Source organism: Callithrix jacchus, chromosome 1 (assembly GCF_049354715.1).
Source record: "Callithrix jacchus isolate 240 chromosome 1, calJac240_pri, whole genome shotgun sequence".
Classification (NCBI taxonomy): domain Eukaryota; kingdom Metazoa; phylum Chordata; class Mammalia; order Primates; family Cebidae; genus Callithrix; species Callithrix jacchus.
The window spans coordinates 60,189,499-60,208,315 of NC_133502.1; the positions used below are offsets into that span (position 1 = coordinate 60,189,499).

General features: G+C 41.3%; 3 pseudogenes across 1 annotated transcript; all 3 read left to right on the forward strand.

Annotated features, from left to right (window-relative positions):
• The first annotated feature begins 1,981 nt into the window (after positions 1–1,981).
• On the forward strand, positions 1,982–4,560 carry LOC144579036 (store-operated calcium entry-associated regulatory factor pseudogene; annotated as a pseudogene).
• Positions 4,561–5,136: 576 nt separating this feature from the next.
• Positions 5,137–10,104, forward strand: LOC144578618 (smad nuclear-interacting protein 1 pseudogene; annotated as a pseudogene).
• Positions 10,105–10,224: 120 nt separating this feature from the next.
• LOC128931500 (spermatogenesis-associated protein 31E1-like) lies at positions 10,225–18,580 on the forward strand (annotated as a pseudogene). The gene is made up of 2 exons (XR_013525825.1): positions 10,225–12,943; positions 17,982–18,580. The product of XR_013525825.1 is annotated as a spermatogenesis-associated protein 31E1-like (transcript).
• Positions 18,581–18,817: the final 237 nt, after the last annotated feature.

Genomic DNA, 18,817 nt, shown 5'->3' on the forward strand with positions numbered 1-18,817 from the left:
AAAGCAGGAGTTGCAATTTTCACATTTGACAAAATAGATTTCAAAGCTACAAGGATACAAGGATAAAAGGATTAATGTAATAATGAGAGATCTTAACACTCAGATGCATAAGACCCATAATGAGATTTAGATTCAACGAGACAGAAAATTGATAACAATATCCGGGACTGGAACTAAGATCCAGAACAAATAAACTCAATAGGGCTCTCCATTTTAAACACACAAAATATACATTATCCACAAAATCTAACGATATATCTAAAGATATACAAAGACTCAAAACAAGGGGATGGAAAAAAACTCACCAACCAAATGGAGAGCAAAAATAAATAAATAAAAAGCAGGAGTTGCAATTCTCACACTTAATAAAATAGTTTTCAAAGCTACAAGGATGCAAGGGTAAAAGGATTAATGTAACAATAAGAGATCTTAACACCCAGATACATAAGACACATAATGAGATTTACATTCAACGAGACAACAAATTGATAACAATATCCAGGACTTCAACTCAGAGCCAGAACAAATAAACACAATAGAGGTCTCCATTTTAAACACATAAAATATGCATTAACCACTTTAAACACTCAAAATATTGATCGGCCATTATTGAAACCCATTTTAGGAATGAAGTAATATTCCTTTTTCCCTCTTTTTCTTGTTTTCCCTTCTTTTTAAAATAAATAAATAAATAAAGATAGCTTGATAGTTTATACAATATTCATAGATGCTTATGCCCCACAATCTAAAAAACTTTAAGACTACATCTTTGAGAAAATTTTACCATGTTTGTACATGAAAACATATTTCAGCATTGCTTCTTATAGAAAAAAATGGAGATTATCTAAACAACCAATCGGAATGAATAGATTTTTAAAAATATATTTTGGATTACCTTTCTTTGCTATCAATTTCTAACTAAAACAGAATTGAATGTGGGCCCCGCTAATCCTACTATAATACCTCACCCTTTCTCCAAAATTCTAAAAAATTGCCATTGTTTTACATAAATTTTGTAGGACATGTATCCAAAGAAGAAACCTATAATTAGAAGGGATCATTCCTCTTGCCCTGTGTCCCTGCACATCTCTCTAAGCAGGAAAAAGCATTGTAGGACGTTCTTTCTTCACACTCTGTCACCCAGGCTGGAGTGCAATGGCGCAATCTCTGCTCACTGCAACCTCCCCTCCCTGGTTCAAGCAATTATCCAGCCTCAGCTTCCCAAGTAACTGGGACGACAGGTGCGCGCCACCACGCCCAGCTAATTTTTTTTTTTTTTTTTTTTTTTTTTTTTAATACAGATGGGGTTTCACCATGTTGGCCAGGGTGAGTCTCTCGATCTCTTAACCTCGTGCTCCGTCTGCCTCCGCCTCCCAAAGTGCTGGGATTACAGGCGTGAGCCACCGCGCCCGGCCTCTTTTCTCACACTCTTATCTTCCATATATCTCTAAGTATTCCACTAATCCCCTAAGGGCTAGATATGCACGGATTAGTAAAACTGAGTTTTAATCTTCTATTTCCCACATTAGCTTATTTTGCTTTGTTTCTAATTAACTAGACATGTGAACATGTGAAGGCTGAGACCAGTGACAAGTACTTGTTACATTTTTAAGTATGTAGTGTATAGGAAGAGGAGATAGGAAAATAGAGAGAGTTGACTCTTTCTCTGCTTGAATAGTCTTCCTGCTAAATCTTCACGGATGATTATATTCTCCTTTCCTTTTCCTATGCTTTCATTCATTTTGCCAGCATTTGGGGTATGAAAACAGCTGCTGAAACTGGAGATTAGAGATGAGTAGCAACGGCAGAAGGTTAACTTTAAAAATTTGTTTTTTACCTTGTAAGTCTTCTTTTGAAAAAGCAGAAGCAGCCCTTCCCTTCACCGCCCCTAGAACTGCCAGTATCGCCGCGCAGCGCAGCGTAGCGTAGCGCGCGCTACGTCACCCGCGTTGGGCACGCAGGCGCCTGACAGCCCGGTGCCGTCTTCACCCAGCGCGATGGCCACAGACTGCAGGCCGGGAGCTGACGGGGACTGCCTGCTCCTCAGCGTGCATTGGTTTCTGCTGACCGCGGACACTGCCCTGGGCTGGAACAACGCTGAGAAAAGGTAAGACCGACTTAGATATTGCATACAAATTTGGGAATATTGTGGTGATCTGTGAAGGCTATGAGTCCTCTGAAGACCAGTATGTACCAAGAGGCTCCTGTGGTTTGGGGTATGATTTAGATTATGCGGAACTCGGCCTGCAGACACTGAAGGAGTCTGGAAAGCAGCACGGTTGTGCCTCTTTCTCTGATTATTATTACAAGTGGTACTCGGCGGATTCCTGTAGCATGGGTGGATTAATTACCATCGTGATGCTCCTCAGGATTGCCTTTGTAGTCTATAAGCTGTTCCGAGTGATCAGCAGTACTCTCCTCCACCGTATTCTGAGTATCCTCCATTTCCCCACCGTTAACAGAGATTCACTAACTCAGCAGGACCTGTTCCCCGAGACTTTAAGTCTGAGTTCACAGGACCGCAGAATACTGGCCCTGGTGCAACTTCTGGTTTTGGTAGTGCTTTTGCAGGGCAACGAGATTATGAAAATTCAGGACCAGGGTGCTGGACTGGCTTGGGAACAGGTGGAATATTAGGATATTTATGTGGCACCCATTGAGCGGCAACACCATTCTCAGACTCCTGGTACTACCCGTCCTATCCTCCCTCCTAATCTGGCACATAGAATAGTCGCGTTTACTCACCCCTTTGTGGAGGCTCGGGTGACTCTTCAGCATGTTCAAACTCAAACATGAAAACCAGAACTGCATCAGAGTATGGTGGTCCCAGGAGACGATAAAGTAGAAAATTGGAGTCAAACATTGGATGCAGAAATTTCAGATTTTTTTGTCACTTTCTCTTTAGAAAAAGTACTACCTGTTAACAATTGGGAAAAGGGGACACTCAAAAGTTCTGTACTGTTTTGTCCTGTATAGCTTTTTGTATTCTATTATTCGGGGCTAAATGTTTGTGTTGTATGCAGTGTAACACGCAGATGTATATTGTAGTTTTTGAAAGTGATCATTACTGTGGAATGCTAAAAAACATTAATTTCTGAAACCTGTGATGCCCTAAGAAGCATTAAGAATGAGGGCATTGTACTAATACAAACTGGGTACAGAAAATTTCAGTCTTAGGTGGTTGTAGCTAATGAGTTATTACCTCATAGAGACTATAATATTATATTTGGTGTTATATTATTTTGTTTCTGCTGTTCTTCAAACATTTAAATCAAGCTTTGAACTAATTATCCTAATTTCTGAGTTCTGATTACTTTTGAGCTCTGAAGCTTTGTCATTCAGTGTTGGTGATGGCCTTCTGGTAAGTGAATATTACCTTCTGTAGGAAAAGGTAGAAAATAATTATCTAGAAGGTTGTTGTGAATGACAGTGTGCTGGCAAAAATTCTTGAAACCTCTATTCAGTTCATAAGAGGTAAAGGTCAAATTTTCCATCAACAGTCTTTTAATAACAAAAGCCTGCAGTTCTCTGTGGAATTTCCAATATTGTTGTCATAGCCTGATTCAATCTTAAATTTAAAAAAATAAATAAAAACAAGGGGTTTTGTCTGAAAAAAAAGAAAAAGCAGAAGCAGGTACTTGCAAGATTAGGAGATTAAAAATTAAACACAAAAATAACGATGAAGAAGGAATAGAAGGTGAGAAACAGTTGTATTTTAATATGGAAAAGGAGTAAGAGACAGAAGAAGGTAGGAATTTGTGTCACCAAAGGATACATATACTGATGATTGCTCTGCATCCTCTGATGAAAGTGATTTGGGGTATCTCTTCAGCATTACTTTTATACCCACCATTTTCTAATTTTTGATAATTTTTCCTCAATCTTTTCTAAATCACCTTCTGAAAATTTGAATCCTCCTTTCCCGCTCACGTATATTATGGGATAGCTTCTTTAGAAATAGTTCCCAAGGAGGGGAAAAAAGTATCTGAATGACTTAAGTTTGGAAGCTGGTGGTGAAAATGGAGTGATGTGATTTCTGGTCCTATTCCATGGTATGAATTAAGTACTCCAGCAGTGATGTATTTGTAAGAGATTGAGAGTCTGCTGCATAGTCTTTTCTCTTATCTGGGTCACTTCCTGATGCCAAGTCCTGCCTCAAACTCTAAAGGAACCAAAAAAAAAAAAAAAAAAAAAACTGTGGAGAAATGTCCTGACCACAAGTCAGTTATATTGATTTGATGTCCATTGTTAAAATTAGATATAATTCTTAATTTCTCATTCTTTTGGAAGTTACAGTATAGAATGTACATTTTTAATAGAAATAATTATAGAAATACTTCAGAATAATGGTTCTATTACTAGTTGTTCAAATAACCAGCTGTATTATTTAAGACAAGCTATTTTACTTCTTTAGACCCCAGGATCATTAATTCTAAAATAAAAAGTTTGAGCTTGATTGAGGTAATGTTGCTTCCAAACTACTTTGTACTTTCCTTGCTTCATCAACCTGGTTTTACACTTGAATCTACCTTTATTTTAGATATTTTAGGTTATACAAAATACAGCAATTTTCTATATTTTATATGAATGTTTGGTAAGCTAATAAATGTATTAATATGTAGTATTAATATTTCCTTAAAATAGTAAAACAATTTTGAGTTCATAATTGTGAAAATTTTTATAAAGTATAGATCTGAAAATGATTCTGTTATTTTCTTCACTGTATTATATAAGTCAAAGCCTTCAAAAAGTGAAATACTAATTTATCTCAGAAGATAAGAATGTTGGTGTAGAAGCACTCTGAAAACAAATTTTGTAATTTTAGTGAGTGGTGCTTCCAGTTAGATCATCTATTAAGTAATTTACTTGAAAATATACACATGACATTCAACCAGTAAGAAAATTAAAACATGAAATTTTAGAAACAGAAGTTTTAATTGTGTAAATGTGGACACAGACCTCATGTTTAATCGCTTGGGTTTCTTTCATCTTAAAATTGTATTGCATCTCTGTAATTTTCCTTTTTGGCACAGAGGACAAGTGTTACACAGATGGAGAAACAGTTGTTTTATGGTACTTCCTCTCCTCAGCACATTAGTATTTGTCATTCACATGGATCCTCTCTCTAACAATGACATGCCCTCGTGTGTACTTACTGTCAAAAAAAAGGAGCTTTAGAATCTTGGAAAAATAGAAGGCATGTGTTACTTTTATTACATGCAGGGTAAGAGGTGGAGGGAGTTTCCTGATACAGTTCAGATATTGATTATATAGGAAAGTGATTCCTTAATCACAAATATCTATGGAAAAAACGGCTATAGTTACAATATAAACTAGTTTTAAGACAAGAAAAAGACATCCCTCACTCTTATCTGTCCCTCTCATCATACACAAATACAAAACAGAAAAATACGCCAAATTGCTACATAAACATGTAAGTCTCTGGCGCAGTGACAGAAGTAAAAAGATTTTTATAGAAACAACAAGAAATACCGAAATGAAACCTACAGTTCTGTTTATCTGCCTGCAAGACCACTTTATGGACCAACCTTGACCACCTTTTATTTAACTAGTTCAATTTTAACATAAATGACACAATAAATATTGCTAACTGGGCATTAAAGATGAAACAACCACACAAATGACCTGAGCCAGTGGCCAAAAAAAATTAGAGGCATCTTTCCTACGGAGCTGAGTAGTCACCCCACTTTTCAGATCTTTCCTTAAATGAACCATTCAGGCATTTGCCTGCAAATTGAGTTCCTTGTGTAGTTTGAATATTAGTCTTCTGCTGGATGAATAGTTTGCAAATGTTTTCTTCCATTCTCTTTACTCTGTGGATTGTCTCCTTTGCTGTGCAGGAGATTTTTAGTTCAATGTAGTTGGAGGTGTCTATTTGTGTTTTAGTTGCTTGTTCTTTTAAAGTCTCAGCCATAAAATCTGCCTAGACCAATGTCCTGAATTTTCCCCTATGTTTTCTTCTAGTAGTTTTATAATTTGGTGTCTTATATTTAAATATTAAATATTTTTAGGTATTTTTATGTGGTGAGAGATAGGGTCTAGCTTCATTCTTCTTCATATATATTTCTAGTTTTCACAGCACAATTTTTTGAAGAGGCTATTATTTTTGCAATGCATATTCATGATAACCATGTCAAATATTAGATATATATAAATGTGTGGATGTATTTATTTCTGGGTTTTCTACTTTGTTCCAATGGTCTATACATCTGTTTTTTTATACCAATACTGCTATTTTGGTTACCATAGTTTCAGAGTATATTTTGAAGTTAGGTAGTATGATAGCTTCAGCTTTGTTATTTTTGCTCCGGACTGCTTTGTTTATTCAGACTCTTCCATGGTTTAATTTGCATTTTGGAATTGGTTTCATTTTCAATTTATTGAAGAATGTAATTGGTATTATTTGTTTATTTATTTCATTTCTCAGGAGTAACTTTATTTATTTTAGTTTAGATTTTTTATTTCCATAGGCTTTGGGGAAATAGGCGTTAGGTTACATGGAGAGGTTCTTTAGTGGTGACTTGTGAGATTTTGGTGCAACCATCACTGAGCAGTATATACTGTACCCAGTTTGTAGTCTTTTATCCCTCACCACACCCCCAACCCTTTACCTGCGTCCCCAATGTCCATTGAATCATTCATATGCCTTTGCATCCTCATAGCTTAGCCCCCACTTATGAGTGAGAACATATTACGATGTTTGGTTTTCCATTCCTGAGTTACTTTGCTTAGAATTACAATCTCCAGTTACATACAGCTTGTTGTAAATGTGATTATTTTATTCCTTTTGATGGCTGAGTAGTATTCCAGTGTGTGTGTGTGTGTGTGTGTGTGTGTGTGTGTGTGTAATCCTACAAGAATATATATGGTGTGTGTATATATATATATATGTATGTATAAGAAGAAGCAAGTCTGCTTGGAGTAAGAGGACCCGAAGTCCTCACCACTCAATAGTCAAAGTGAAGCAGGAGCGTGAGGATCATCCCCAGGGAGGATAGGAGGATCGGCAGCACAGGGAACCATGGGAATGGGAACACAGGAAAGCTAAGAACAGTGACTGGGACAGACACCGGGGTCATTCCCACCGAAGGAGAACGTCTGACAGGAGGCCTGGGAATGGGCAGGGTCAGGGACGGGATCGAGACACTCAGAACCTGCAGGCTCAGGAAGACGAGTGGGAGTTTCGTAATGCCAGGCGGGGAGCATCGCCAGAGGAATGACACTGGTGGCGGTGGCAGTGAGTCTCAGGTGTTGTTTCCTCGGCCTGGTGGCAACAACAAAGAAAAAGAGGTGCCTGTTAAAGAAAAAGCACACTTTGAACTTTCTGGGGCGCTTCTTGAGGACACCAACACTTTTCAGGGTGCAGTCATTAAATATAGTGAGCCCCCAGAAGCACGTATCCCCAGAAAACGGTGGCATCTCTACCCGTTTAAAAATGATAAGGTGCTGCCAGTCATGTACATACATCGACAGAGTGCATACCTACTGGGTGACACCGCCGCATTGCAGACATTGCAATAGATCACCCGTCTTGTTCAAAGCAGCATGCGGTCTGGTGGACACAGTCCACCAGAGCTTGGGAACCCCCATACCTATGCTCTCCTCTTGTTTATCCGGAAAGGAGAGCATCAGGTTTTAGGAGGAATGGAACCTTAAACAAACCTCTTCCCTAAATGTGGAATTAATGAGACCCGTTGCCTCTGCTCTCCAGTCCCTGTTCCTCACACAGAGTGCACCTACTGAGCTGGCAGTGGCCTGATGGCAGGTGATTCCTTGTGTGCCCAAGCCCAATCACGTAGTCAAGGCAAGACCCACTTCTCAGGCTTAGGGTCCCTGCAATTGAAGTAGAACTTAGGAGCCCCATGCTTCTCAATGATCCTAGCAGGCATCCCTGGGGTCTCCACTCTTGCTTGTTAACCCAGTTGACCACATTAGGGAGTGTCAGGGACTGTCATGCCTCCCCAGTGACAATATTATAAAGGAAGAGACTGTAGACAGAAGATATGCTCTTGAAGTGCACATTCATGAGAACAGACCCAAATAAACTCAGATGGTCTCACTCCCATTGAGGCTATGTAGAATGCATCACAAAGATACACATTATTTTCAAGGCCACTTTTCAAGTATTACATAAATTTATCACATAGTGATTAAACAGTGCAATCTCTAATCCTGAGTTTCTGTTGTCCAAAAGATGTCTAATAGTACAATGAGAACACTTCCTCCAGGGCTCAAAGCATCTTTTCTATCCGGTACAGGCCAGACATCAGGCCTCAGGGGTCTGGCATGGGCAGGAGGTGAAGGACAGGACAGGGTGTGAAGCAAACAGTATATATGGAGGACATGAGTGAGATCAGAAGAGGCTGCTGAACGCTGGACTTGAGCCAAGCATGGGGTGCCCAGACCCACTCTCCACTTACCGGAGCTGGACTTCAGATTATCCCAAGCCACTCCTGGCTTATGGTGGGAGCACACATCTTCCAAAACCCAGGACAGTAAGGACTGTATTTGTGGTAGAGTAAGAAGAAATGGGACAATAAGTAAAGGCTTAATTCTTGTTTTGAACATAATTTGTCAAAGTGTTTGTGTTTTTGTGGTTTTGTTACAGCAATCTCCATAATTGGCTAACTCAAAATGATGTTCCTAATTTAAAAAATGTCATTTCTATTTTCATTATACTTTTTAGTTTTGTGAATTTCAAAGCTCTATCCCGGGTTGATGAAAGTAGAAAACGTAGGGTGTGGGGAAATTATAAGAACAGAGGAGATTCTGAAATAATCCCTAGGAAACCACCTGAATTCCTGGGAGAATTTCACACTTTCAAAGTCTATGAAATGGGTGGGCTCAGGCCTAGATCTCTAAGGGGACAAGGAGAACAAGGTGATACCGGTGTCCCAGGGGACAGAATAGAAAATGGACCCAGGCCTGTGTCTGACAGGGTGAGCTGCTGGAGTAGGATCTGGTAGACCCAGTGGGGTGGAGGACCCGGGGCTGGAGCTGAGGTAGGGGCTGTGTTTCATTCTCCTCCTCCCACTGCCCTCCTCTGCACCCAGGAGCCCTTTATAAGGAGGAGGCCCCAGCTATGTGATGCAATCCTGGGCCCCAGTCCCTAGTCCCAAAGGGGATGCCCAAGGCTCAGTTGCTTGAGGAGACATTGCATTTCAGATGGAAAAAATGCTCTTTTGTCTGAAGAGCCCTAGTGCCATGTTGCTGAGCCCCAGCTCCACTCCCTGGGTGATGGATCTTATCCTTACCGGGGTGCGTGCCTATTATTCCCCCACCTCCCCAGTGACCCACCTTCACCCCTACCCTACAGAGAAAGATTCTCTCTTGTTTTCCTCTCCTGGTTTTCACTTATCCTAAACAACGAGAGACGCTCCTTTGATGGGAAATCTCATGGTCCCTCAGGGCAGGGCAGGGCAGGGCAGGTGGGGTGAGAGTGCGCAGAGGATTCCATGCCCAGCTCCCAGACCATCTGTGGGGTGGGCAGGAGGCTTCAGGGCACAAACCAACACAGGGCTTAGTGGCGAGGACAGGCTCAGGAGAGGGGCAGGACTCTGTGGGAGATAGGCCCTTGGCCCTGGCTCATCAGCCCTTCCTGGGGCAGGTGCTGGGGCCCAGTTTCCTCTGTGTGGGGAGATCTGGAGCTGTGTGGAGACCCTGCCTGCCAGGAAGGGAAGTGGTAAGGGGCAGCAGCCAGTCAAGCCAGGGCACGCATCCTCTGCTGAAATCTGCCTGGAGAGGCCAGGACCACAATGGAGAAGGCGGGCCTGGCTCCAGGCGGCAGAGAGGCGCTGAGGTCCTAGGGGAGCCTGGCAGGATCTGGCTAGTCCTGAGCTCTTCCAGCAGGGTCTGGCCCTGTAACCCAGGGGACAAGGCCAGCCAAGACATGGCCACTGGGTGCCAGGCAGTGCCTGGGCCAGGCACCAGGTGGGAAGGGCTCTGGCAGATCAGCCCCACATGCCCCACAGCCCCACAGTGGGGCCCATCCAGGGCCACACACCTGCCCTCAGGAGCAGGACATTCCTGGGGCTAGAGTCCAGCTAGATGGGTGAGGAGCCTAGCCCTGTGCCCTTTGACTCAACTTGTAGGTGCTCTTGTTGGGCTCCTGTGCACTGCCCCACACCCTGCTCTGTCATCAGCCCCGTTGTGATGTCATAAGAGCCCAGCTGCCCAGTGCCCTCTGGCCACACACTAGTAGGTGTACACTCAGGTGTAGACTCAGGAGTACACTCTACATTATGATAGTTGACTTTTGTCTGTGCACAACTTGTGTAACATGGGCAACTGTCTCAGCAGATTTTCTACCCGGTTCCACCGCAGGCCCCAGCAGTGGTGGCAACCACAATGGTCTCCTCTTGTTCGTTCTGACTTTTCAGCTGGCCAGATTCACCCTGCAGCTCCTGCGTGTGTGCCTGCCCTGGAAACCCTATACCCGTCTAGATTTTTCTTGAGTCATCAGCGAGGTCTTAGGCCTAGTTTTCCCTCCGGATCGAATTTCACCCTGAACTCGAGCTCCCTACTGCAGGACCTGCCTCCTCCGGTGTGGAGGCCCCCATCAAGGAAGAAACTCGTGCTGTCTGCAAGCCACTTTGCACGCAGAAGCCCCGTGAGGATCCCTCATCTAAGACTAAAGCTCCCCCTGTGACTGCCTTTGCTACAAGAGCTGGGCCCAATCCTGAAGATGGAGGCGATAGCAGAAGAAGAGCCGGAAGAACCAATGAAGGTGGATGAAGAGGTAGAGACCCAGGGGCAGGAGGAGGAGAAAGGGGGTCCCAGTGGCAATGAAAAAACAGCATCTACCTCGAGGCCCCTGGAGACTCAGGGAAACCTCGCTTCCCTTGACTGCAGTCCCAGGGCCTTAAAGGGAAGTGTCCAATCCGAGGCCCATGGAGGCCGGTCTCCTGCAGGAGACGTCCTTCCCTTTGGGAAGCCTGACCCAGCTCCAGCAGTGCTCCCTGGCCCAGTTCCTGGCTGCTCCCATTGGCCAGAGAAGGCGGCCTCTCAGGCACTGGAGAAAGACCAGCTACCCAGCTCCTCAGGCTTGCAGATATGGGGGAAGGAGACCCAGCGCAAGGATCCTGCGGCTCCAGTAGTAAGCAGCTTCCCTCCACCGAGAGCTGCCAGCCACAGTTCCCAACAACCAAAATGGTCAGGGCAACCCCAGCAGCTGCCACTGGTCCCTCCTGAGCAATAGAGGTTGGGGGAAAGATGAATGGCCCCTGCCAGCTAAACGTCCCTGCCTATCCTTGGAAGGATTCACAAACAACATGCGGGTGATAGGTAGCAATTCATGGTTTAGGAGACTGAAAAAGCGACGTGAGAGGATAAAGAACATATGCTAAACTGCAGTGCCAGCCAGCCTTCTCCCCACCTGCTGAGACTCCCTGCCCCAGGCCACCTACATGTCACAGGTCTCAGCTTTTCCTCCTACCTCTGACTTGGCCCACGTGGCTGCTGGGCCCCTCATCCTGCCTGTCCCCACCAGCTTCCCTGGCTCCTCTGGCCTCCATGCTGTCAACAGGCCTGACAATCTCCTCAGAGCCTTTTGGATCACATTCAACCCTGAGTGCCACCAGGCCACCAGAGCCCTTGCCTCCCCTAAAATCCCGTGCACCCCGGCCTCCTCTCCACCCGCATGTGCCTCCAGCCTGGTTGGAATTCTGTGTGGCTCCACAACGCACCCCGGCCCCCACAGCTCCCCTCCACACCAGCAGCAGCCGCCGGCTCCAAACACAGTGATCTCTGGCCTTGAGTGCTCCGGCAAGCCCACCGGGGACCTCTCCTGGTGGAAGGAGGCTGCCACCACGTGGGGCCTCTCCACCTGCTCACATGGCAAATTCCAGCAACAGCATCTTCCCGACCACCCCCTGGAGCCTTCCTTCTGGGGAGACCCCATACCCAGGCAGACGAAGGCAGGTGAGTGCACATTCATCCACCCTGATGTGCAGAATCTGCTGGAGACTCTCACACCAAGAAGGCAGTGATGAAGCTGTGGCAGAAGAAAGAAGGGAAGGGGGTGGACTGCCCACAGATGACACCACTGCGGAAGGAGTGGGACTCCATGACTCCCCATCCCTTCTGGAACCAGACAGCCCAACCACAGCAGCCGCCCAGTCCGCAGCAGGTCTCCGACACCACTTTCAACAGAAATGCAGCATCCAGCTCTTCTGGGAGCTCCCCTCTTTCAAAAGCTAGTCCCTCCCTGGTGGTCGCGGCCTGGGTTTCGAAAGAGGCTTCCTCAGGAAACAGGCAAAGCGTATCATTCCATGAAGCCTCCACTTCTCTTCCACATGAACCTCAGGTTGAGGCATCCTCACAGCTTCCTCAGGCACCACCCCAGCCCCACCATGTGGCCCAGCCTCAACCTTTCACTCCAGCCAGGCCCTGACCCCAGACCCCACCTCTGGCTGGGATCCAGACCCAGGCCCACTTCTCACACTGATTCCCAAGCCTACTGTGCTCTTCTCCACTCAGATTAGGGGTGCACATTCTGCCATCCTTACTAAAAAGGAGTATATTGAATGGCCCTTGCAGAAGCGAACAAAGTGGAAGAGGGTTTTGCCCTCTCTCCTCCAAAAGTCTCAGGCTGTCCTGAGTGAACCTACTGCCTACCTTCCCCAGGAGAGGCCGCCCCCCCGCAGCCCCAAGTCAGTCCCCATCCTTTCCGGGGCTGCCACCAGGCCTGAGCTCCCAGAGCACCGGTGGCGAGGAAGGAGTGCCATCCACCAGGTGCAGCCCCGTGGCTCTCCTGGCAGATTCTGGCCACCTGGAGACCTGCTGCCGCCCCAGAGGGAATTCCAGGGAGTCCGAAGCCTCTGGCAGAAGAGACGCACTGTGCGTTGCTCCCAGCTCATGGCCAAACGTGCTGTTCCCAAGTCTGACACCTGCAAGGACCCTGGGAACCTGGCATCCAGGAGAGGTGGGAAAGCCCATGTGAACACCTTCCAGGAGCTTTCCTTCCTCCATCCCTGCACCCAGCAGATGCTGGAGGCACATCTTTTAAGGTTTTGTGTGAGGCCTTCTATTAAGAAGAAAAAAAAAAAGTTTATGTAAAATAATCTTATTACCAGTGGGAACTCCCACCCTTGAGCTGCCCTTATAGAAACAATGAGCAATTGTACCATTTATTGCATTGTAGAAATTACTTTAAATACAGTATTTTAATTTACATTTAAAATAATTCAGTGAACTAGATTTTAATCTGGATTTTAAAAATAGCATAATTGAGCCCTTTTAGTAACAAAATTAGTAGATATGGTACTCAAATGCAGATATTTTAACCTCAGAGCTATTTTTTGCTGATATTACTGATGATTAGCATTGATTCTTATTTAATGATTAATGTTTCAAACTCGGTTAGTAAGATGCTATCATAGATTTCCCTTTTCTTCTCATTGTACCTTTAAATACTATATACAGTTCTGTAAAAATTCACAAGACCTCATGAATGATTACAGGAAATTTGGATTTTTCTAAAGGGCAGAGAGTGCACATTTGAAGGAAAAACAAGTTTATCTGTAACAAACCTATTCAGAATTTTGCTATTAGACAATCAAGACCCAAATTATTTTAAATTTGTTTCAACATAGATGACATTTTTAGGTGACATATACAGAGATATTTATTTTGAGAAAGTCATTGAGAATAGCATAATATTTTCAGGGACAAAAGAAATAGGCAAGGATTTTTTATGAGAAACTAAAAAATAGGCCAATTCAATAAGATTGTTCTAAATTTTCTTAAAGAAAAGTCTGTAATGTACTCTGTAAGCTTAAGTGACATGCCATCTGTACTCTTGCCTATGTAGTTTTTAAAATCAGCGTGTACATTATTCATAGAAGCAATGCAATTTTGAAAGCTTTTTAGCTTGAAACCAGTTATAAATGCATAAACAGTTTATTAAAATATTTTAGACCTGTTAAACTGAGGCAATGAGAATAACTTTTTTGACTTAATGACAACTGATAATTTCCCTGTATGTTAAGTTTTTGTAACCAGTGTATAATTATTTTAATGCTTTACCAAAAACAGTGTTAATGGCTTTTCACAGTTGATCAATCTTTTATTGCAAATCTTTGTCAGACTAACATGTATTACCACTTTTGAATGTTGAGAATTTTAGCTACTTCAAAAACTTTAAAAATTATACTATACTTATACACATTTTCCTAAAACCTCTTCAATGATTAAAAGAAATTCAAGAGTAGAATGATTATAAAGTTCACTCTGAATTTTAATTTTTGTATGCAATAATTAAAATAAATTATTCATAATGGAGACAGAAATTTAATGTAGCAAAATTATTCCTAATAAATGAGACTAAGTTATGTTTTTATTAAAAAATATTGCTTGAAATTCTGTGCACTCATGGCTTTCTTATAAAAATTATGCAAAATTTTTAAAAAGTAGAATTCGCCTGTTTTCACTATTAATTATGACCCTCTGAGAAAAACAAACTTGGTCATGATCCCTTGTCCAGTGGCTATTCTCTTGTTTAATTGCATCAAATAGTTATGAAGGCATAAAGTAACTTGGATCGCTAAAAAAGTAAAAGTGTTCTGTTTCACGTACTGTCTTATTTACTTTATGGAATAAAGAAACTGATATTATGTTTCCTGAATAGCTGCTTCTGTTTTCTTCCATTTGCCTACTGCTAATTTTATATAGCAGGAAAGAGTACATAAGCTTTGATATAAATGTTCTTGATTCTTAATAATCATTTTAGTTCCAATTTTAAATTGTGATATTTATGTTTCTACATTCTCATATCTGTCTATAGAATTTGTGTGTTTCACTTAAGAAATTGTAAACTGACACAGAGCAGAAGAAAACTGAATATGATGTATGATATGACATGATATACCCTAACATTGCACTTGCATTTCTTTTCTACTTTAATTTTTAGTTTTATGTTTTATTCTTTAGGGTAGATATGTGACCCACCAAAGCCAGGCCTTTATCATTTAATTCTCAGTGCTCCGCACAGGGTCTGGCTGTGCGAAGATGCTCCCATAAAATTTATCTTTAATGAATTATTGCTAAGCAGAGAGAAAAAAAATCATAGTTATATTAAGCAGGCATTAATCAATCTCATTCAGAGAGGACTTGAAACAAGAGACTATTTTTCAAATAAAGTCATTGGTATATTTGATTGTAAAGTTAATAGTTTAACTTGGGAAGTATTTTTATATTTAACCAAATGTGTGTCCTCAACCATGTATAATTGTATATCTCAAAATTTATATTTCCCTCTCCTGTCCAAACTAAAATAGTTTCAGATGTTTTTGAAATGGTGTATATATGTTGGCGACTTGTGCAAAACTTGTGCAAAACAGGTTCTTTAACACTGTTTGGAATCAAAGTAAAACAAAGCAAAATAGTTACAAGAATAAATATCATTTTTAAAAACATCTCAAAAACAGATTTACTTTAAATTCCCTTTCATGGAGCCACTAGTCATAAGTAAAAGTCATGCCTATTTTGTGGGAAAGGATTGTTATTTTTAAGAATATAGATATGTTAATTTAGATTAGAAATACTATTACTTAGTAAAATCCACATGTTAACATACATGTAAAAGACAGTATGAAAGCAAGAGAGCAATTTTAAAAAGAAACAGAAGAGGAAACTACAGAGATCAGATATCACAGTACAATATATGTACTTTAATAACTTACAGATGCATACAATTAATATACTATCCATTTCTATTTTCAATGTGTAACCAGGAGTTACAAAGTTTTTGTTTGTTTTGTCAAATGTAGGTGGACGATTGTGTGTGTGTGTGTGTGTGTGTGTGTGTGTGTGTGGATGCACATGTACATGCATGCATGTGATACCAGAATCTAAACAGGAGGGATGTAGAAGTGGGTTTGTAACCATAGTTCAGTGTTACTCAGGGTTCTCTGACAACGATTTGGAAACATTGAACTATCCTGTCTTTAACAAATAAAAATTAAAATAGAATAAATTATTTTTCTGTAAAACCAATATCTTGGGTTCCTGTAAAAAAAAGTATTAAAATATAGAAAAACTGGCTTTATAATGATAAAAAGGCATTTTTTAAAAGTTGCTTATAAGACTATTTGAAGATGAGAAGTTGACAGCCCAGGAAGGTTCCACCCATTTCTATGCTTCGAGGAATAAACAATGGGAAGGGACACTTTTAAGTTCCCTGAAAAATGACGTTTTTCCTCAGTTTCCTAAGTCTCTATACAGCCTGTAAAATTTGCTCAAGCAACAGAAGATTATTTTTCTGGATTGAAGCAGGGTTGCGACTTTTATATTCCATTTCAAAGACATTATTAACTAACTCCAGATACCCATGCTGGTATAACAAATTCCTCAAGGGAAAAGTTTAGAAGTAGCAGCAACCTTAGAGAGCCAGTCCCACCTCTCATTTGCTGGCGCAAACTTCTGGCTGCAGCATAGAACAAATGTAAAGCAAATGAGTAAATATATACAGAAATGAAACAGCCACACCAAGCAAAGCATACTACCCTCTTGCCCTCAATTTCATGGGAAAGAGTTTCTCAATTTCATTTGGTAGCTATGCTATAATGCTATGGTGCTGCTGCGCACTGCCTGCTGCTGCTCTCAAACTGCTGTGCCTTCCTCCATGCTGGTGCCAGAGAAAGACAATGCACACTAGTTTATATTTACTGTTATAAACTTTGCGTCAATTGTGTATCCTCAGTGATGAAGCACTTCTGCTTTGGAGAAAACATGCTTTTAATGCTTTTTAAAAAGATTTTTAACTGAATTCCCATCATATGATAAATTATGTAATATATTCTGATATTATGTATTTTTAAAGCAAATATATTCTATGATTCAGTAGCATTCTGTATCACAAATTTTAATACTATATGTCCGTTAGAATCAGTAATCAATTTGATTTGCTGGTTCATAGGAGTTGGCAAGTGGTCAAGGTGAATTAGTGACAAGTTTGAGAAACTTCAAAGACATATGATCGTGTGTTGCTTAACTTAATAAGATATGATTTGAGAAATGTATCATCAAGCAATTTTGTCACTATGTGAACATCATAGTGTCCTCACACAAACCTGGATGGTGCAGCTGAGTACACACCTCAGCTATATGGTATAGCCTATAGCTCTTAGGCTACCAACTGTACCACATGGTACTGTAATAAACATTGTAGACAATTGTAACATAATGATAAGTATTTGTGTACCTAAACAGAAAAAGTATAGTAAAACTATGGTGTAAAAAAAATAAAAAATAGTGTCCCTGAATAGGCATTTACTATGAATGAAGTTTGCAGGACTGGAATTAATTCAGGGTGAATCAGTCAGTTGTGAGTGAATGTAATGGCCTTAGGACGTATACTACTGTAGGCTTTATAAACCCTATGCACTTAGGCTACCACTAAATTTGTAAAGAAAAGGTTTTTGATATTAAATTAACCTTAAGTTACCATATATATATATATATATTTTTTGAGATGGAGTTTCGCTCTTGTTACCCAGGCTGGAGTGCAATGTCGTGATCTGCAACCTCCGCCTCCTGGGTTCAGGCAATTCTCCTGCCTCAGCCTCCTGAGTAGCTGGGATTACAGGCACGCGCCACCATGCCCATCTAATTTTTTGTGTTTTTAGTAGAGACGGGGTTTCACCATGTTAACCAGGATGGTCTCCATCTCTTGACCTCGTGATCCACCCACCTCGGCCTCCCAAAGTGCTGGGATTACAGGCTTGAGCCACCGCTCCCGGCCAATTTTTTTACTTGTTATACTTTTTTTTAAACTTTTTAACTCTTGCAAAATATTCAGCTTAAAACACACATTGTACAGCTGTAAAAAATATTTTTTTTCTATATATCCTTGTTTCATAAGCTTTTTTCTATTTTTAAAGTTAAAGTTTTTCTTAAATTGTTGAATTTTTTTTTTTTTTTTTTTTTTTTTTTTGAGACGGAGTTTCGCTCTTGTTACACAGGCTGGAGTGCAATGGCACGATCTCGGCTCACCGCAACCTCGGCTCACCGCAACCTCCGCCCCCTGGATTCAGGCAATTCTCCTGCCTCAGCCTCCTGAGTAGCTGGGATTACAGCTAGGCGCCACCATGCCCAGGTAATTTTTTGTATTTTTAGTAGAGAATGGGTTTCACCATGTTGACCAGGATGGTCTCGATCTCTTGACCAAGTGATCCACCTGCCTCGGCCTCCCAAAATGTTGGGATTACAGGCGTGAGCCGCCGCGTCCGGCCCAATCAGCAAGATCTTTAAAATGTGTATCTTGTGCTAACCTCCTGTCTCATCCTGTGATGATGAATGCCTTAACCTCTTGAGAAAGCAGCGCAGAACTTCTCAGCTCATTTTACACAGCCTGTACTCAAGATGGAGTTGCTCTTGTTTAATGCCTCTGAAACTTAAAACATTTGAGAACTTTTTCTTTTATTTCAATAATATCAGCAAATACATGTTAGACTATTATTTAGGAACTTTTGTGATATAATGATATATTTATTCTTTTCAAGTGATATAAAAGAAAGTATAATTTTACATTGGATTATACAACTTAGATATAAATATCAATCCAAAGTCAACAAATATTATAATTTGCTTGAGTAACAATTTTTAATATAATTATGTCATTTGAAAATTATATCTCATTGGACAATCATACAAACCCTAGCAGATACAAAGAAAATGTATTATTTTATTCTTGTCACTTTCTAGATGAGGAAACTAAAGTTTAAATAACTTAAGTAAATACAGTCTATAATAACCCTGGAATCAGAGCTTTGCTCTGACTTCACTATCTTGCATTGCA